General features: G+C 30.8%; 1 protein-coding gene and 1 long non-coding RNA gene across 2 annotated transcripts in view; both read left to right on the top strand.

Annotated features, from left to right (window-relative positions):
- LOC142221015 (uncharacterized) overlaps positions 1-19,858 on the top strand; it is a 294,520-nt gene that overhangs the window by 98,866 nt on the left and 175,796 nt on the right. The window lies entirely within an intron of this gene.
- LOC142238736 (uncharacterized) lies at positions 9,574-18,685 on the top strand. The gene is made up of 2 exons (XR_012722803.1): positions 9,574-9,776; positions 17,801-18,685. It is a non-coding gene; the product is annotated as an uncharacterized LOC142238736 (long non-coding RNA).

Here is a 19,858-nt window from a genome sequence, read left to right as displayed (position 1 = left end):
CAAGCTTCCTTACAGCGATTTGTTTGCGTGTGCTTCCGGATCCAAAAAGAATATTTTCATTGCATTTGTGACTGCGTTGGGATATTTAGGAAACATTTTGCTTATAAGATTCACAGAAGAAAATATTTGAAAATATGATTGTTGTGAAAAAAATATATGAATTTCTTTGTTATAAAAAATAGTAATAGAAGAAATACCAAGAAAAAATGTTGGCCACTATTTCAATATAACATGGATGGAAACATTGCAATAAAATGTTTAATAACTTAATTTGCTCAAATTCCATAATAAACACATTCATTTATTACAAAAAAAAAAAAAATAATTATAATGAAAGCAAAATGAGAAAAAAAATATTAAGTAATTTCACCAATGTTATTTAAACTGCCGCATTTTTTCTCAAAAACAAAAAAAAAATTTTTTGTTACTTTCTTCAATTACTACATTATTGTCTTCATTATTAAAAAAACAACAAAAATCTGTAATTTTTCACACAAACATAACTACCAGCAAGCATAGTACATTGCTTAAGCTGCCGAATACTTTGGCTTTGAAGTTTACAAAATAATTAATGAATGTTGTAGCTGGTGCTGGTAATGGTGATGGTAGTCCACAAAGTAGTCGTTAACTAAGCTAATGCAACACGACATCATAAACTGCCGTTTTAACTCAATCTTTTGATAATACAAAAAAAAAAAACAGGAAAATTATAGTAAATGCAACTAAGACCACAAATATTTTGTGTGGCACCTAGGCGACTTATGGCTAAGGAAAATTGAAATGAGCCAGACATAATTAGCCAAAAAAAAAAAAAAAAAAAACAAAAATACAAACACACCGAACATGACAACTAACCAATTTTGGTTTAATGGCAAACAGTTAAAATAAAACCGGCCGACAACGCCAAAAACACTTATAGACCCATAAGACATGAATTATGGGTGGTGGTTAAAGAAGAAAAGAAAAACTCTAAAGATAATTAACTTAAAGACTGCAGTTAAGTTATTGCTTAAAAATGTCTCCCAATATGGTAATTTCAAATGTCCATTTTGAAAAAAAAAATATTTTTTTTATACCCTACACCATACCATAGGGTTAGGCTAACGTTGTCAGGCTATTTGGGCTGGTTACAAACCGTTGAGAATTTCTAAAAAGTTGCACAAAAAGTAGCATGTGCTATAAATAAGTGGCACACTACTCGTAATTTCAGAAAATTTACACAAAAATTTTTCCTTTTCTTCATAAAAATTTTATTTCGTTTATTTATGAGAATTGTGAAATTACTTACTCGTAGTGAATCTAAGAATTATTTTACTTCTATTTAATAGAAAATCTCTCCTTTAAATTTTGTACTTGATATTAGAGTAACTTGATTTACACATTATAGAAAAATTTCGTTGCATACCTTCAGGCGATGTCTCCACTTGAATTAGACTGAGATATGAGAAAGGAAAAAGTGTTCAAAAATTGGTATTGCACACAAGAACTCCATTATTTCCCAGCAAGAAAATGTGGAAGATGTTCTTTATTCTTTCAATGGTACAACTTTAAAAGCACTTCCAAAAGATGTACTCCCAAAGATGTTCTTTATTTCAACTACGCAGGAAGTTATTTTAATTCAATTATTTATAAGTCTCTTTTATCTTATTTTTAATGGGTAAATTTAATTTTTTTGTTTCAAAAAGGTTAAAAACAGAGTAAGCTTTAATAAAATGGTACAAATTATTGAAATTTTGTCGAAAAGAATACTAAATCCATTCAAGAAATATTGCGAATTTTTCAAAATATTTAAATTCAAACTTTTCGGACAAGGGTTAGATTGCATTAAAAATTATAAAAAATTTTAAAAATTATTTATTTGTCAAAATATGACAACATTTTTTAATTCACATCCAAAACACTGAATTTGAATCACAGAGTAAGAAGTGATGCAAATTCAGTGCGACGGCTGTTGAAATGGTGGACATCCGTCCTAAGACAAGTCCGTGTTAAATTCATCGCTTCTGCGTCAATTTTGCACTACTTCCGGATCCAAAAAGAACATTTTCACTACTTTTTTGGCGACGCTTTTTTTACTGGGGAGCAATTTCAATTTTTTGTTTCATATAGGTAAAAAACAGAGTATGAATTAATAAAATACTACGAATTATTTAAATTTTCTCAAAAAAAAAACTAAATTCATTCTAGAAAAATTGCGAAATTGTTACAATTTTTTCAAACGTTTCAGACAAGCGCTAACAAAGAAGCCTTAAAAATCATAAAAAATATAAAAAATTGTATATATTTGGAAAAATATCACAAAATTTTCATTGTGGGTTAATAAAGTGGTACGAATTATTTAAATTTTGTCAAAAAATAAATACTAAAATCCATTCTAGAAAAATTGCGAAATTTTTAAAATTTTTTCAAACGTTTCAGACAAGCGCTAACAAAGAAGCCTTAAAAATCATTAAAAAAAATATAAAAAAATTATTTATTTGGAAAAATATCACAATATTGTTAATTTACATCCAAAACACTGATTTCGCATTTCGAAGTGATGCAAATTCAGTGCAATGGCTGTTGAAATGGTAGACATCCGTCCTATACCTTTGTTAAAGTCATCGCTTCTGCGCCAATTTTGCACTACTTCCGGATCCAAAAAGAACATTTTCACAAACTTTTTTGGGGACGCTTTTGTTTTGCTGGGTTGTTAAGGCATATACCAAACATCTATATTGTTTAGGCGCTATGGATATGGGCCCCATGAAAATCAGCCCCAAAACTTAAAGGAAGTTGGACTATAACATTTTTTTTTGGAAAACTACTACACAATTTTTTTTTTTTTTTTTTTGGAGTACCCTCATTTCAGTTTTGGGAGCCGTTATGAAAATAAATTCCAATTTCCTGTTTGGGATTGTGCTTCTTTTGGAGGGGGTCTAATTTCAAATTCAGAGATTTGACAATTGTGGCTCATACTTTTGTTGTTCTGAACAGCATTGTATCGCACCAGATTTAGTCACGGTTACCACTCTACCAAATTTGGAGAAAATTTTACCAAACAACTACCAAACAAACAAATCTTATTTTGCTAAATTTTTTTCTGTAGATTTTCTATAAATTTTATTTCTTTCGGAAAGATTGCCCAAGTTTTATTACTATAGAAAATTTTGTTAAAATTTTATTTCTATAGAAAATTTTGTTAAAATTTTATTTCTATAGAAAATTTTGTTAAAATTTTATTTCTATAGAAAATTTTGTTAAAATTTTATTTGTATAGAAAATTTAGTCAACATTTTATTTGTATAGATTTTTTTTTTCAAAAATTTTATTTTTATAAAAAAATTTTATTTCTATAGAAAGTTTTTTCAAAAATTGTTTATAAAAATTTCTATTGAAAATTTATTTGTATAGATTTTTTTTTTTAAATTTATTTTTATACAAAAATTTTGTCAACAGAAAGTTTAGTTAACAAATTATTTCTATAGAAAATTTTGTTAAAATTTTATTTCTATAAAAAAGTTTTCAAAAATTTAATTTTTATAAATAAATGTTGTCCAAATTTTATTTCTAAAGAAACTTTTGTCAAAATTTTCTTTCTTTACAAAAGATTGCCAAAATTTTATTTCTATAGAAAATTTAGTCAAAATTTTATTTCTATAGAAAATTTAGTCAAAATTTTATTTCGATAGAAAATTTAGTCAAATTTTTATTTCTATAGAAAATTTTGTTAACATTTTATTTCTATAAAAAATTTTTCCAAAAATTTTAATTAAAAAAAATTTGTCATAATTTTATTACTGTAGAAAATTTTGTCAAAATTTTATTTCTATAGAAAGTTTTTTCAAATTTTTTTTTATAAAAATTTCTATTGAAAATTTATTTGTATAGAATTTTTTTTCAAAAATTTTATTTTTATAAAAAAATTTTGTCAAAATGTTATTTCTATAGAAAGTTTTTTTAACAAATTATCTCTATAGAAAATTTAGTTAAAATTTTATTTCTATCAAAAAGTTTTCAAAAATTTTATTTTTATAAAAAAATGTCCAAATTTTATTTCTAAAGAAAATTTTGTCAAAATTTTCTTTCTTTAGAAAAATTTTTCAAAATTTCATTTCTATAGAAAATTTTTTCAAAAATTTTTTATAAAAATTTATTTGTATAGATTTTTTTAAAATTTTATTTTTATACAAAAATTTTGTGAACAGAAAGTTTTGTTAACAAATTATATCTATAAAAAAATTTAGTTAAAATTTTATTTCTATAAAAAAGTTTTCACAAATTTTATTTTTATAAATAAATGTTGTCCAAATTTTATTTCGATAGAAAATTTAGTCAAATTTTTATTTCTATAGAAAATTTTGTTAAAATTTTATTTCTATAGAAAATTTTTCCAAAAATTTTAATTTTATAAAAAAAAATTGTCATAATTTTATTTCTATAGAAAATTTTGTCAAATTTGTATTTCTATAGAAAGTTTTTTCAAATTTTTTTATAAAAGTTTCTATTGAAAATTTATTTGTATAGAATTTGTTTTCAAAAATTTTATTTTTATAAAAAAAATTTCATTTCTATAGAAAATTTTGTCAAAATTTTATTTCTATAGAAAATTTTTTCAACAATTTTAATTTTATAAAAAAAATTGTCAAAATTTCATTTCTATAGAAAATTTTGTTAAAATTTTATTTCTATGACATTTTTTCAAAAATTTTAATTTTATAAAAAAAAATTTGTCAACATTTTATTTCCAAAGAAAATTTTGTTAAAATTTTATTTCTATAGACAATTTTGTCAAAATTTTATTTCTATAGAAAATTTTGTCAAAATTGTATTTCTATAGAAAATTTTGTCAAAACTTTGTTTCTATAAAAAATTTGTCAAAATTACATTTTTGTAGAAAACATTTTCCAAATTTCATTTCTATAGCAAATTTTATCAAAATTTTATTTCTATAGAAAATTTTGGCAAAATTTTATTTCTATAGAAAATTTTGTCAAAATTTTATTTCTATAGAAAATTTTGTCAATATTTTATTTATATAGAAAATTTTGTCAAAATTTTATTTCATTTCTATAGAAAATTTTGTCACAATTTCATTTCTATGGAAAATTTTGTCAAAATTTTATCTCTATAGAAAAGATTTTCAAAACGTCATTTTTATAGAAAATTTTGTCAAAATTACATTTGTATGCAAAAAATTTTCAAAATTTCATTTCTATAGGACATTTTGTCAAGATTTCATTTCTATAGAAAATTTTGTCAAAATTTCATTTCTATAGAACATTTTGTCAAGATTTCATTTCTATAGAAAATTTTGTCAAACTTTTATTTCTATAGAAAATTTTGTCAAAATTTCATTTGTGTAGAAAATTTTGTCAAAATTTCATTTCTATAGAAAATTTTGTCGAAATTACATTTCTATAGAAAACATTTTCAAAATTTCATTTCTATAGCAAATTTTATTAAAATAGTATTTCTATAGAAAATTTTGTCAAAGCTTTATTTCTATAGAAAATTTGGTCAAAATTTTATTTATATAGAAAATTTTGTCAAAATTTAATTTCTATAGAAAATTTTGTAAAAATTTTATTTCATTTCTATAGAAAATTTCGTCAAAATTTTCTTTCATTTCTGTATAAAATTTTGTCACAATTTCAATTCTATGGAAAGTTTTGTCAAAACTTTGTCTCTACAGAAAAGATTTGCAAAATTTCATTTCTATAGAAAATTTTGTCAAAATTTTATTTCTATAGAAAATTTTGTCAAAATTTCATTTCTATAGAAAATTTTGTCAAAATTTCATTTCTATAGAAAATTTTGTCAAAATTACATTTCTATAGAAAATTTTGTTAAAATTACAGTTCTATAGAATAAAGTTTCAAAATTTCATTTCTATAGAAAATTTTGTCAAAATTTTATTTCTAATTTTGTTAAACTTTTATTTCTATAGAAAATTTAGTCAAAATTTTATTTCTACAGAAAATTTTTTCAAAAATTTTATTTGTATAAAAAAATTTTGTCAAAATTTTATTTTTATAAAAAATTTTTGTCAAAATTTTATTTCTATAGAAATTTTGTTCAAAACTCTTATTTTTATAAAAAAAATTTGTCAAAATTTTATTTCTCTTAGTTAAAAAGAAATATTTCCCAAAATCTACCTAAACATCAATAATACTATTAATCTACCAAACAGTAAATATTCTATAATTTTTGGTAGAATTGTAATAACTGTGGCACTTAAGAATTGAAAAATTGTGGCACATCAGCAAAAATTTTTATGACATAAAAGTTAGGAGTGGCATTTAATCGGGCTGCCACTTTAACCTAGGAGTAGCATTCATATACATATATTCCCAGATTTAAGCCCTATGGACTGGCTTAGACTATTTAGTGTGATACCACAAGTGGGGAACTTCTCTCTTAGTATGCCCCAAATTTGTAACAATTTTTTATCATTGTAGGCTTTTTGTATTTGGAATATATGAGTTAAGTTTCTGCTTATTTATGATTGTACCATTGTTATATTTATGAACCCTTATATGAAACTAATGTCATATTTTGCCCATTTTAATTAATTCTAAGTTTGTCTAAATAATCCAACCTAAATTGTTGTCTTTTTGTTCTTTTTCCGCCCTGGTTGAAATTGTTGTTTTTGCAAAACTTTGCAATATTTCCTTTTACTTTTAAACCGGATATTCGTATGGTTCAATCGAATAGTCAACAAAAAGTGAAAAAACCAAAAACAAAACCATTACCAAATTATTATTTCCGCCACATGTATCCAATACATTGAGCTGCCAAAATAAACACATCAAATTGTGGCTTATACCATAGCTCTTATTTAACAAATTAAAAACCGCAATGAAAGAAAGACACTTTCACTTTTACCAATAAAAGCAAATTAAAAACAAAACTATATTAATGAGGCTTTGGGTTTTAGTTTAATATAGAAAATGGATTACATATTCTTTAGTAACATAAAATGAAAAAAAAAATATTTTTTTCGGTTTTTTATTAATAATAAAAATATTATAATAAATTAAACAATTCTGATATTAGCATTTTTAGCTGTACGAGGGACCTACTTTCGATAGTCGAGTCCGAACGGCGTTTTACATTTTATTTTCTATAAAAATAAAATTTTGATTTTTAATTTGGGCACAATTTTCTGTAGACATAAAAGTTTGACAAAATTGCTATAAAACTAAAATTTTGACAAAATTTACTATAGAAATAAAATTTTGACAAAATTTTCTATAGAAATAAAATTTTGACAAAATTTTCTATAGAAATAAAATTTTGGGAAAATTTTCTATAGAAAAAAAATGTTGACAAAATTTTCTATAGAAATAAAATTTTTACAAAATTTTCTATAGCAATACAATTTTGACAAAATTTTTTATAGAAATAAAATTTTGACAAAATTTTCTATAGAAATAAAATGTTGACAAATTTTTCTATAGAAATAAATTTTTGACAAAATTTTCTATAGAAACGAAGTTTTGACAAAATTTTCTATAGAAATAAAATTTTGACAAAATTTTCTATAGAAATAAAATTTTGACAAAATTTTCCATAGAAATAAAATGTTGACAAAATTTTCTATAGAAACGAAGTTTTGACAAAATTTTCCATAGAAATAAAATTTTAACAAAATTTTCCATAGAAATAAAATTTTAACAAAATTTTCCATAGAAATAAAATTTTGACAAAATTTTCTATATAAATAAAATTTTGGCAAAATTTTCTGTAGAAATAAAATTTTGACAATTTTGAGAAAAAGCCAAAGATGTTCGTTGGTCAAAAATTTCATTGGGGAAAGATTCCTTTGAAAAATCAAAAACGAAAGAGGTAATAATAATAACAATGATGTGTTTTAATAAAAAAAAATAATATTAATAAATAATAAGTTTAATATTAAAAATATCATTATTGTAATACAAACTATATTTACTTAGCATTTTTAACTATTGGACAAATTTGAATTTGTCCTTAATTTTTGAAATTAACTTCCTTTTTTTACTTTCTATTTTATTAAATGTACATCAACATTTTTTGTATCCATGAATTGAATAGAAAAGTACTTATTTTGTATGTCCAGTTTGGTAACTTTTCCCTATTGTGAATTTTGTATCTAGCTGAATAGTTATCGAATTAAACTTATTGTGAATTACTTATAAATCAAGAATTAGCAACATAGGCTTAGTGGATAGAACTTTACATGCATTTGCCCACTCTTTTTTTACCTCCATTAAGGTGAGCATCAAATCGTTGTTCTCTTCTCAATAAAACTGAATTTGTACATCACTTCTTACACTCATTCTTGGTTTTCTTTATATTTTGTCTTTGTGTTCCTCTCGAAATTAATTCAACTTATTATTCCTCATTCCTGAGAGGAATAATCTGGTGAACTAACTTGTCATACAGTCCACTAATACTCATAGGGAGTTCCATGTGTTGACGTCTAGCACACTGCGCTCTCGATCTCATCACTCCCCTGCTAACGCCGATTTGGAAGAAACCCCCCTCTAACTTGTGCATGGTCCATCGAAGCCGTTCACTGAGAAGCAGTGAGGTAACACATTTTATCACCTGCGTTGTCTTAATCAGTCTATATTTTACTATCGTGTCGGTAAGTGAAACCGCAAATTTCGTTTTAAAGAGGAGACTTAACAAAACACGTGTATATTGTAGTGCGTTTTTGCTAGAAATTCGTATAAAATACGAGAGAAATAATTAGAGTTTCGTTAAAATCTCAAAAAGAAACGCTATATTTTATATGGATATATATGTGTACTTCAAATATGGTTCAAATATAATGTGTAAAAATATGCAATTAAGGAAGTTTTGAAAATAGTGAGAAACCTATTGGCGAAATTGCTATTCGTGTAATCGTATTTGTACGACACGTTAGGAATTTAGTGATTTTAACGTAGAAAGTCATAAAAAATTTAAATATGAATCCATTGGGAACGCGCCAAAGGATCAAATGATCTGTATTCGATAAAGGAAATCGCAAAAGAAAATAGAAAAGCTCCAAAATTTGAAATAATCACGGTTCGACCGTGCAAATCGTATATAAAATTCCATAACATATTAATTGTCCAAATTTGGTTTTCCCACTTTGTTGAAAACCCGCTTATCCCCGCGAAAAGTTGCATAAAAAATGCTCTAACGGGTAATTTACCGTTATTTATTGTTCTATATATATTTTTTTAACAAGTGGCAAAATTACATTTGTTGTGCACATTTTCTGGGTTTGGCATTACATTCTTCATTGCATAACGACGAAATATTACGACCAATCGGTTGAAATGGCGTGAAGCCAAAAGAAAAAAGAAATACGTTTAATGTATGGGGAACGTCTGGAATTGAAATGGGAGAATTAAGAATGTATTATGATAATTGATGTCATAACATATTATGATAACTAATCTCAAGGCAGTAATCAACTGCTTGTAACAAATAATTCAAAAATTTTGGGAAAATACATAAATATATATTAAGGAAAAAAAATAGGGAATATAAAAAATCCTAAATGTTGGCAATAGCTTACACGAATAGTATCAACCAAACAGGTTTCTAATCCGAAAAGTTACTGGCTCTCTTGAACTCGTTATGTTGAACGAAAAAATAATTGACTGAATGCGATCTTAAAAATTTTGGAGAGTTGTCAAATTATGAAAAGTGAAGGTCTATAAAAAGATATAAACTGAGTGTCAACACAGTTGAAAATATTAGTGAATAATTTTATTACGGATTTTTGAGCAATCCTGAAAAGTGGCAAGAATTTCCAGGTAAAAATCTCATTTCTTAAAACTAACAAAAATCCGACGAAATTAGAATTCGATATCATAGCATATATACGTGCATGTCAAAACTTTGGTTTAATCAACCCATCACCGCAACATTTTTTTTCCAAATTGCACTATTTTACATCATATGAAATAATGCCTGCCAGATTACGGTGTTATATATTGGAGCGTATGATATTACCAACAGAGAGTTAACAGCGAGAGAACAGAATGTATGTTAAACATATAAATATGTACGAGGAGCTGTGAGACTGTCAGAATTGTCATGAGAACAAAGGGATGAAGAAGAATATTAACATATAAAGTGTTTCGATTTCTTCATAAAATTATAAAATTTATTCGGCATAGCTCTTCTTCGTCATCATAAATCTATATAAATATACGAAAATTAGACTAGATCGCTGCTCACGCACATACAAAAGAAACCCACCGGTTTTTTACGCATATGTATGTGAATAAATAATGCATTTATAAATTGTTACTAACATATGAATTATTAGATATATTTATTTATTGCATGTGATAAATTATTTTGGAAATTGGTTCATTGGATGAGTATTCTAATCGAATTTATATTTTGTGCTGTTCACCGCTGTCATAATAAAAGTTTAAGGAGTTTGTCCAATTATTTGGATTAACGAGGGTTTATTTTGATCACGAAGATTTCTCTACTTTGTTTTCCGCGTCTTTCGCAATTATACTAAGCCATTCTCACCTACTGTAACTACGGTTGTTATTTAAGATATTCAGCTGGCCTTTAAGGCACTGGCCCTTGCATTTTGACATATTGATTCGTTCATTTGTGATTAACAATACTCACATAAAGAGTACATGTTTAAAGAGAGTTGTAAGCTTCTGTTAAAAACGAATGGAGTGAAGTATTAGGGTGCACCGACAGTGTCACTAACATACGAAAATAATGGAAATATTGTTATTAACTTCATTAATACTGGTGTTGAGTTTAATGCTCAGTGCAATTGAGCCGAATTAGTTGTGAGCCCTAATTGAAATATTATGGAGAATATTCTGTATTGTGAATGATTTCAAATATTGTTTGTCTGAACTGAAGTAAATATTTTATGGCACTGGACATCAATATTACAGCAACGTATCGGGTTCCTAAAACTACACAATTGAATGTTTGATTTATTTATATGGAATCCTGTGTCAAGCTTAATATCGGTGAGGTTTATCATATATTATTTTGGGAAATCCGTGTTTTTTTGGGTTTTCGTTCAGAAAAAAAGGAAAAATACTTTCTTCCGGAATGAAATTTCAGACAAACAAAATTCACCTTTCTCATAAAGCGTTTTCTCTAATATAAACCCGAGTTTATGACATGCGATACCACGATTGTCTGATATTTTTGGTTTGCCTTTAAAGAAAATTTAGTTCTGTCAAAGAAAAACTTCGATTGTTTAAAATTTGAAAGAATTGAAAGAATTTTTATTACGTGAAATTTACATCTTCAATTAAATGAAAATCTCGTCTCTTTAATTGAAAGAAATTGTGAATTTTCATAACAGTTTACATTACATTTGTATTTGGACCAGTTGTCCTCCGTTCTGCAAAGATCGATGGTTCAAGTGGAAATTTTCAAATGACTTTGATTTGATTATATATACATTTAGTTTATTTCCTTCGGAAATGCTTAATAATTGGCATTCGGAAAATTATTTTGATAATCTATTGTTGAGTCTGGCTCGGGGTTTGAATTATTACATTTTGACAGATTCTGCATACCTGCTTACTAATTCATTTCTCCAGGGAATTTAGCCGTTTTTTTCTTCTGAGCTTCTGGCTATGATTTGAGTATGAATTATTATATTTTGGCAGTTTCTGCATACCCGCTTACTAATTCATATCTCTAAAATTTGTCTCCATATGGTTCTTTCCTCTTGAGCGTAGATTAGAATGCGTCTTTGTATTATGAAAGTTTTACAGAATTTCGGAACCGCTTACTAATTCATTTCTCTAAATACAATTTTGCACCTTATTGTAATTTTTGGATGAATTATTATATATTGGAAAATTCTGTGACCTCGATACAAATTCGGTTCTGAATCTTCGTCATTGTCATTTCTGTAACACGAATTTTGGAAAGTTCATTATTGAGCTTGTGGTTCAGTCAACATTCATCACCTAGGATTGTACAACATATCTATTCATATCCATACAACATATCTATTCATATTCATTGTGAAACGATCGGTGGAGACCACTTGTACTTTAGTCAACCTCAATTTGGTTAATTCCGTTTTGGGTGTGAGTTTGTTTTAATGCGTAGCGCATACACTTGTCTTGGAATTTATTAAGTCAACAAATTTCACTTCGACCTTTGTGACTAAATATATGAGTTTGGGGTTTCAATAATAAATTCAGTTACGAGTTGTCCTCAAGTTGAGATTTTCTGACTACATTTGTCGCTTCGAAATTTGGAGGAAGCGTACATATTTATTCTAATATAAACAGTAGTACCCTCTTTTAAAGTCATTGTCCGATGGCACCTACTGTCACTCCCTCCGACTCAGGGGCGAAGGTGTCGGAGGCTGGGGGTTCAGGAAAGAACTCAGCCAAGAGCTCACCAACACAGGACAAATTTCTCTTTGACTGTGATTATTTAATCACTTTCTGTGCCTCATTCGAACAGGCAGATGTCGCGGATCAGACCGACTCTGTCCTGGAAGTAAAGTTGGAGGATTTGGAGAATCGATGGCAAAGACTGCAAGCTACGTATGAGAGCTTAATGTTATCTCCCGTTTCTACAAATTCAAAAGACTTTAAGGAAAATGCCAAAATAAACTTTAATGCGAGTTCGGAGGCATATTACACCGCCAGGGCTCAAATTCTCGACATTCTGAGAATATCTGGCGGATATACTCGTCAAAGCACTAGACACAGTCTAGTCCCCTCGTATATTCCTCAAAATCCGTATCAGCCTCAGGATTCAGCTCAAGAAGCATCGAACAGTTTTATTAAAGTTCCGCCTTGTGATACGGAGGTTTTCAAAGGAGGATATGAGGAATGGCCGTCATTCCGTGACATGTTCACGGCGGTTTATGTTAACCATCCCAAATTGACAAGAGCTCAGAAACTGTATCACCTCAGGAATAAGACAAAGGGGCCTGCGGGGGCAATCGTGAAACGTTATACCCTTTGTGACGAAAATTTCGATATCGCCTGGAATGCTCTTAAGGAACGATATGAAAACAAGCGCGTCCTAGTGGACAAACAATTGAAACTTCTTTTCGATATTCCCATGGCTTCTATTGAAAATAGCGACTCCATACAAAAAATTCATTCATCGGTTAATGATTGTCTATGTACATTGCGAACTCTTGATGTGGAAATTGAAAGCTGGGACCCTATATTAGTGTATCTAGTTTCGACAAAATTGCCCGACGAAACACTCTCTCTTTGGGAACAGTCTCTCAAATCTCATCGTGACCTTCCAACATGGAAGCAGTTAGATGAGTTTCTGGTTCAACGATTTGAAGTGGTTGAAAGAATATCTAGCATAAAGTCGACAAAAAATAAGAGTACTGTCTCTTCACAAAGGAACGATACTGTTCAAACCTACCACTCTCAAGAGAAATTGAACTCAACTTGTTCCCTTTGTGATGCCCAACATACGATAAGGGATTGTCCTGAATTTCGAAAATATGGCGTGCAGCAACGCATTGATTTTGTCTATAAAAATAGAATATGCGGTAATTGCCTCTCCCCTTCTCATCTCAAAGCGAGTTGCAAAAGTAAGCATATGTGTGTTATTTGCAATAAGCCACATCACAGCCTCCTTCATTTGAGAGCAAATCCCGAAGGAAAAAATGGGAAAAAGGTGGTGAATCACACCCCTAAGGCAGGGAAACAAAATGTTGTTGAAACACTACCCTGTAACTCGTCTCAAATTGAAAGGCCCACCACATTAGAATCGCCAAGCTCGTCTCAAGTCCAAGCTAATTTCGCTTCAAATAGCGACATGATTTTGCTTCGGACAGCTTTAGTTCAAATCGAGACTTACGATGGTTTGGTAACCGTGCGGGCATTAATTGATCCCGGGTCTCAGAGAACTTTTATATCAGAAAAGGTTCAGAGGCGTTTGAAAATCCCTACCACTAAGGCTCGATTCGAAATTTTTGGAATTTGCGATCAGCGACAAGTGTCGGAAAAGGAATGCCATCTAGTCATTGTGTCTAAAAAACATGACATCAGATTTAAGTTGTCTGCTATTGTGGTACCAAAAATTGCTAAGCAACTTCCTTCACAGTCATTTGAAATATACAATCCTTGTGAGCTTAAGGACTTAGAATTGGCTGATCCTTATTTTAATAAATCTGCCCAAATCGACATGATTTTGGGAAACGACTCTGAGAGATTTATAAATATTGACGGCATAAAAAAGAATTTATGTGGGAACGCATCAGCATATAATACTATTTTCGGCTGGGTGTTAAGTGGTCCAATGCGAACAGAACTTGTGAACTCCTTTTCAACAAATGTTATTGAATCTGAGGATGTGCTAATCAGTGAACTATTAAGGAGGTTTTGGGAGCAGGAAGAAATTCCAAACATTTCTCACGCCTCCGAATCAGATAGATTTTGTGAAGAATTTTATACGCGCACTACCACTCGAAACCCAGATGGACGTTATATGGTGCGGTTACCTTTTAAGAAAGAATTTTCCGGGACATTGTCTTTGGGGTCTTCCAGATTTCTCGCCTTGGCTCAATTCCATAGAATGGAAAAAAATCTTTCGAAAACTCCCGAGTTGCAGAGTCAATATAACTCTGTTTTAAATGAATACATTACTCTAGGCCACGCTGAGGAGACTTCCCCTCGTGAAATGAATTATGAGGGAAATTTTAATTCTTTTTATCTCCCGCACCACGCGGTAATTCGTCCAGAGCATAAGTCTACCAAAGTACGGGTAGTATTTAATGCGTCTCGTAAAAGCAAATCTGGATATTCGTTAAATGATGTCTTACACACAGGACCGACTTTACAGACGGATTTGACGTCTGTCATTCTGAATTGGCGAAAATATCAATATGTGTTTTGTGGGGACATTACGAAAATGTATAGGCAAATTTGGTTGCATCCTGGCGATAGGGCCTATCAACGAATACTTTTCCGAAATGAGTCACAAGGTCCGGTACGAGATTTTCAGTTAAACACTGTCACATTTGGCGTCAATTGTGCACCCTTTTTAGCTATCCGCACTCTTTTACAACTTGCGGCTGACTCTGAGAAATCTTTCCCTACTGTCGCAAGTATTTTAAGACGTGAAACTTACGTTGACGACGTGTTATCTGGAGGGTTTTCCATAGAGGAAACGATTCGAAATAGAGATGATTTAAGAACGGTTCTCAAAAGTGCCGGTTTCCCACTCGTTAAAATTGCATCTAATGACCCTAGGCTGCTTTCTAATATCCCACAAGAGGATTTATATGACAGCGATTTTCTACGTTTTCACGAATCTAGCTCCACAAAGACTCTTGGAGTCAGGTGGAATGCTCTCACTGACACTTTCAGTTACACTCTGAATTCTATTCAAGTTTGTGAAAATACTACCAAGCGAAAAGTGCTGTCGACGGTGGCTCAGCTATTCGATCCTGCGGGATGGATAGCACCCATTGTAATCCGTTCAAAGATTTTAATGCAACAACTTTGGTTAGAAGGACTTGATTGGGATGACGTCCTAAGTTCTGATTCTCTGGCAAAGTGGAAAAATCTCGTCTCGGATTTGAATCATATTGATTCGGTTTCAATACCCAGATGGTTGCAATACTGCCCATCAGATACCATCGAAATTCACGGGTTTTGCGATGCGTCTCAGTCGGCCTTCTGCGCATGCGTTTATGTTCGTTGTAAAACATCGAAACCTGTTGTATATTCCAATCTCTTACTTGCAAAAAGTAAGGTGGCCCCCCTAAAACCCGTCTGTTTGCCACGTCTGGAGCTTAATGGAGCCTTTTTATTGGCTCGTCTGGTAAATTTTGTTCTTTCGACTTCCGATTTTAAGATAAGTGGGATTACAATGTGGACTGATTCATCAATTGTGTTGGGGTGGCTCGCCAAACCGCCGTGGACATGGGAGACGTATATAGCTAACAGAACTTCACAAATACACGATTTAGTTCCAAAAGGTGTTTGGAGACATGTTGCTACATACGATAATCCCGCAGATCTTGGAACAAGAGGTTGTAAACCTTTGGATTTGAATGGTAACTCATTATGGTTTCACGGCCCAAGTTGGTTAACCAATCCTCCTTCAAGTTGGCCCAAAACAAATCCCCTCGAACCTCCTCACATAGGAAAGCGTAGGCATGTTGATGTTTTACATGGGAGTGTTGAAGATGCCGATGAATTGGGTAGATTTTCATCATACTCTAGGGCATTGAAAGTAATGTCATACGTTTTCCGATTTTATAATAATTGTAGAAGTCGAATCCACTCAGTTCCCAGACTTTTGTCCCCGATGCTGACTCAAAAGGAGGTAAACGCAACAAAATATCGATTAATTTCTCTCGCGCAGAGGAGATTTTACTTTGACGAATTCGAACATTTGAGCGAATCAAAACCTTTGCCAGCAAAAAGTCCCTTGCAGTGTTTGAATCCTTTTATTGATTCTAATGGAGTCCTTCGTGTGAATGGAAGACTCGTTGACTCATCCTTACCATACAATGAACGTTACCCTATTATATTACCCGGAAATTCCCGTCTCTGTCACTTGTATCTCGTTCATTTGCACCACTTTCTTGCTCATGGTGAATGCATACTGATGTGTCGTATGTCTCAAACCGAATTTTATATATCTCGTCTCAAGCCCAGAATAAAGAGCATAATACATAAGTGTAAAACGTGTATAATTTTCAAAAAGAAGCAATGTGCTCAAATAATGGCTCCATTACCACCAGAGAGGTGCACAATAACACCCCCTTTTCATATCACAGGCGTCGATTTTGCAGGACCCTTTGAAATCAAAAGCTCGTGCTTACGAAAATCTCCACTTTTGAAAGGATACGTGAGCATTTTTGTATGTTTTGCCACAAAGGCAATTCATTTAGAGCCTTGTTCTGATCTATCAACGGCAGCTTTTGAGGCGGCCTTTTCTAGATTCGTTGGGAGGCGAGGCCTACCCAGAAGGGTAGTTTCAGACAACGGTAGAAATTTCCTTGGTGCAAGTCGCAAAATGCTCAAAGAATTTCGTACATTTATCATAGGGGCAGCAAGTGATATAGCTCAAAAGTACACGTCTCATGGATTTGAATGGCAATTTATACCTCCTTATGCACCACATATGGGAGGTTTGTGGGAATCGGCCGTAAAGAGCTTCAAGCATCACTTTAAAAGAATTGCAGGAGCTCATCGTTTTACATTTGAACAATTCGCAACAGTACTGGCTCGCATTGAAGGAGTTCTTAATTCAAGACCGATTTCATCAGTTTCAGAAGATCCAACAGACTTAACGGCGCTTACCCCGGGCCATTTTTTGAAAGGATCACCTATAATGGCCTTCCCAGAGCCAGTCACTCAAAACTTGTCACTTTTGAACAGATGGACGAAACTTAAAGCTATACATCGTCAGTTTGCTACGAGATGGAAGGAAGATTATTTAAAAGCTCTCCATAAGCGATACAAATGGAAAAACTTGACGAGTAACCTGAAAATTGGCGACTTAGTGGTCGTGATGGATGATTTATTACCCCCTAGCGACTGGAGATTGGGAAGAATTGTCAAAACACATCATGGATCGGATAATAACATTAGAGTTGCTGATGTCAAAATAGCAAAAGGTGTCATTACGAGACCAATTGCGAAATTGTGTTATTTGCCATTATTGGATGTAATTCCATAACACAGTAACAATATTTATTCATCGTTATAGGTTTCATCTCCTCTCATTTATCACGTCTATATTTTTTATTAATTTTTTTTCTTTCTTTTTTCAATTTCATTGGCTAGGCTCATTATCACTCAGATCAATAACAATTTCTCTATTACAGACAATAAATTTCAAAAATGCGCATTCAAGACCTATATAAGTGCATGGTTTGCAAAAAAAGACACTCCTTGCGGTTTTGCCCAAATTTTGTGATGATGACCGTTGCTGAACGTAGATGTGTGGTCCGCAGTTATAACTATTGTCTGAATTGCTTGGCCAGGAGCCATACCGTTGATAATTGCCAGTCGTCCGATCGGTGTCGCAAATGCGGGTATGAGCATCACACTATGTTGCACCCCAGAAACGTTTATAATATTCATCGGAGGCCCAGTATCCTGCAGCGACTCGATTCAGTCCGTGTGCGAAATACTGCCAGTCAACATAAACGCCAAATGACGTCCAACACTAGAACTAAATGGATTCGCTCAACTAAACGACGGGCTGCAAGGCGTCCAGTTGCACGACCAAGAAAACACACATCGAATCCAACGACTAGAACACACAATGCCCCACAGCCAAATCCCAGAATATTGTCTGAAGCAATTAAATCCTTGGCCACGGTGTTATGCGTATCGGCGCACAGTGCGCACGGTGGGCGGCATGGACAAATTTGAATTTGTCCTTAATTTTTGAAATTAACTTCCTTTTTTTACTTTCTATTTTATTAAATGTACATCAACATTTTTTGTATCCATGAATTGAATAGAAAAGTACTTATTTTGTATGTCCAGTTTGGTAACTTTTCCCTATTGTGAATTTTGTATCTAGCTGAATAGTTATCGAATTAAACTTATTGTGAATTACTTATAAATCAAGAATTAGCAACATAGGCTTAGTGGATAGAACTTTACATGCATTTGCCCACTCTTTTTTTACCTCCATTAAGGTGAGCATCAAATCGTTGTTCTCTTCTCAATAAAACTGAATTTGTACATCACTTCTTACACTCATTCTTGGTTTTCTTTATATTTTGTCTTTGTGTTCCTCTCGAAATTAATTCAACTTATTATTCCTCATTCCTGAGAGGAATAATCTGGTGAACTAACTTGTCATACAGTCCACTAATACTCATAGGGAGTTCCATGTGTTGACGTCTAGCACACTGCGCTCTCGATCTCATCACTCCCCTGCTAACGCCGATTTGGAAGAAACCCCCCTCTAACTTGTGCAACTATCTATAAATTTTGTGAATGAGTTTCATATTGCGTATGACCATTCTAATTATTCTCCCAAAGGCCATAATTTTTCTATTTACCGAGAATCTATTAAAGGTTCTTATTTACATTGGCCATTTGTATGGGATGGTCTTATCTATAGGCCTTATTTTCTGCCCTCCAGTGACGAGTCATTAATGTTCTGTTTTTTCTATTGTTTTTTTTTTCGTTTGTTTTGCTACCATTTCCGTTGATTTAACATTTATTGCGCGTATCCGTTCTGGCCATTGACTGAGTCATTTGTTGGAAGACCATTAGGTGGTAAAGACATTTCCAAAGGCCAGACATAATAATCAATCCGTCGTAGTAAAAAGTCCGTCCCCATCGGTCAATCTGTCAGTCAGTCATTTGAAAAAAAAAAAACTCCTCGCTTACTAAACACGTGTATGAAGTTAAGAATGTTCTACCTTTAAAATTCTAGAAGTTTTAAGCTGCACCATGGGATGAGACTAAACAAAAAATGCTTTAGAAATAATGAAGTATATACACACAAAAATAGATGTCTTAAAAATGTTTTTATAAACTTTTTATTCCTCTAGAAAATTTTGTCAATATTTTATTTCTATAGAAAATTTTGTCAAACTTTCATTTCTATAGAAAATTTTGTCAAAATTTTATTTCTATAGAAAATTTTACCAAAATTTTATTTCTATAAAAAACTGTGTCAAAATTGTATCTCTATAGAAAATTTTGTTAAAATTTTATTTCTATAGAAAATTTTGTCAAAATTTTATTTCTATAAAAAATTATGTCAAAATAAAATTTTGTCAAAATTTTATTTGTATAGAAAATTTTGTCAAAATTTTATTTGTATAGAAAATTTTATTTCTATAGAAAATTTGCCAAAATTTTATTTCTATAGAATATTTTGTCAAAATTTTGTCTCTATAGAAAATTTTGTCAAA

This window comes from Haematobia irritans, chromosome 1 (assembly GCF_050003625.1).
Source record: "Haematobia irritans isolate KBUSLIRL chromosome 1, ASM5000362v1, whole genome shotgun sequence".
Classification (NCBI taxonomy): domain Eukaryota; kingdom Metazoa; phylum Arthropoda; class Insecta; order Diptera; family Muscidae; genus Haematobia; species Haematobia irritans.
This window is presented reverse-complemented; position numbering and strand designations above follow the sequence as displayed.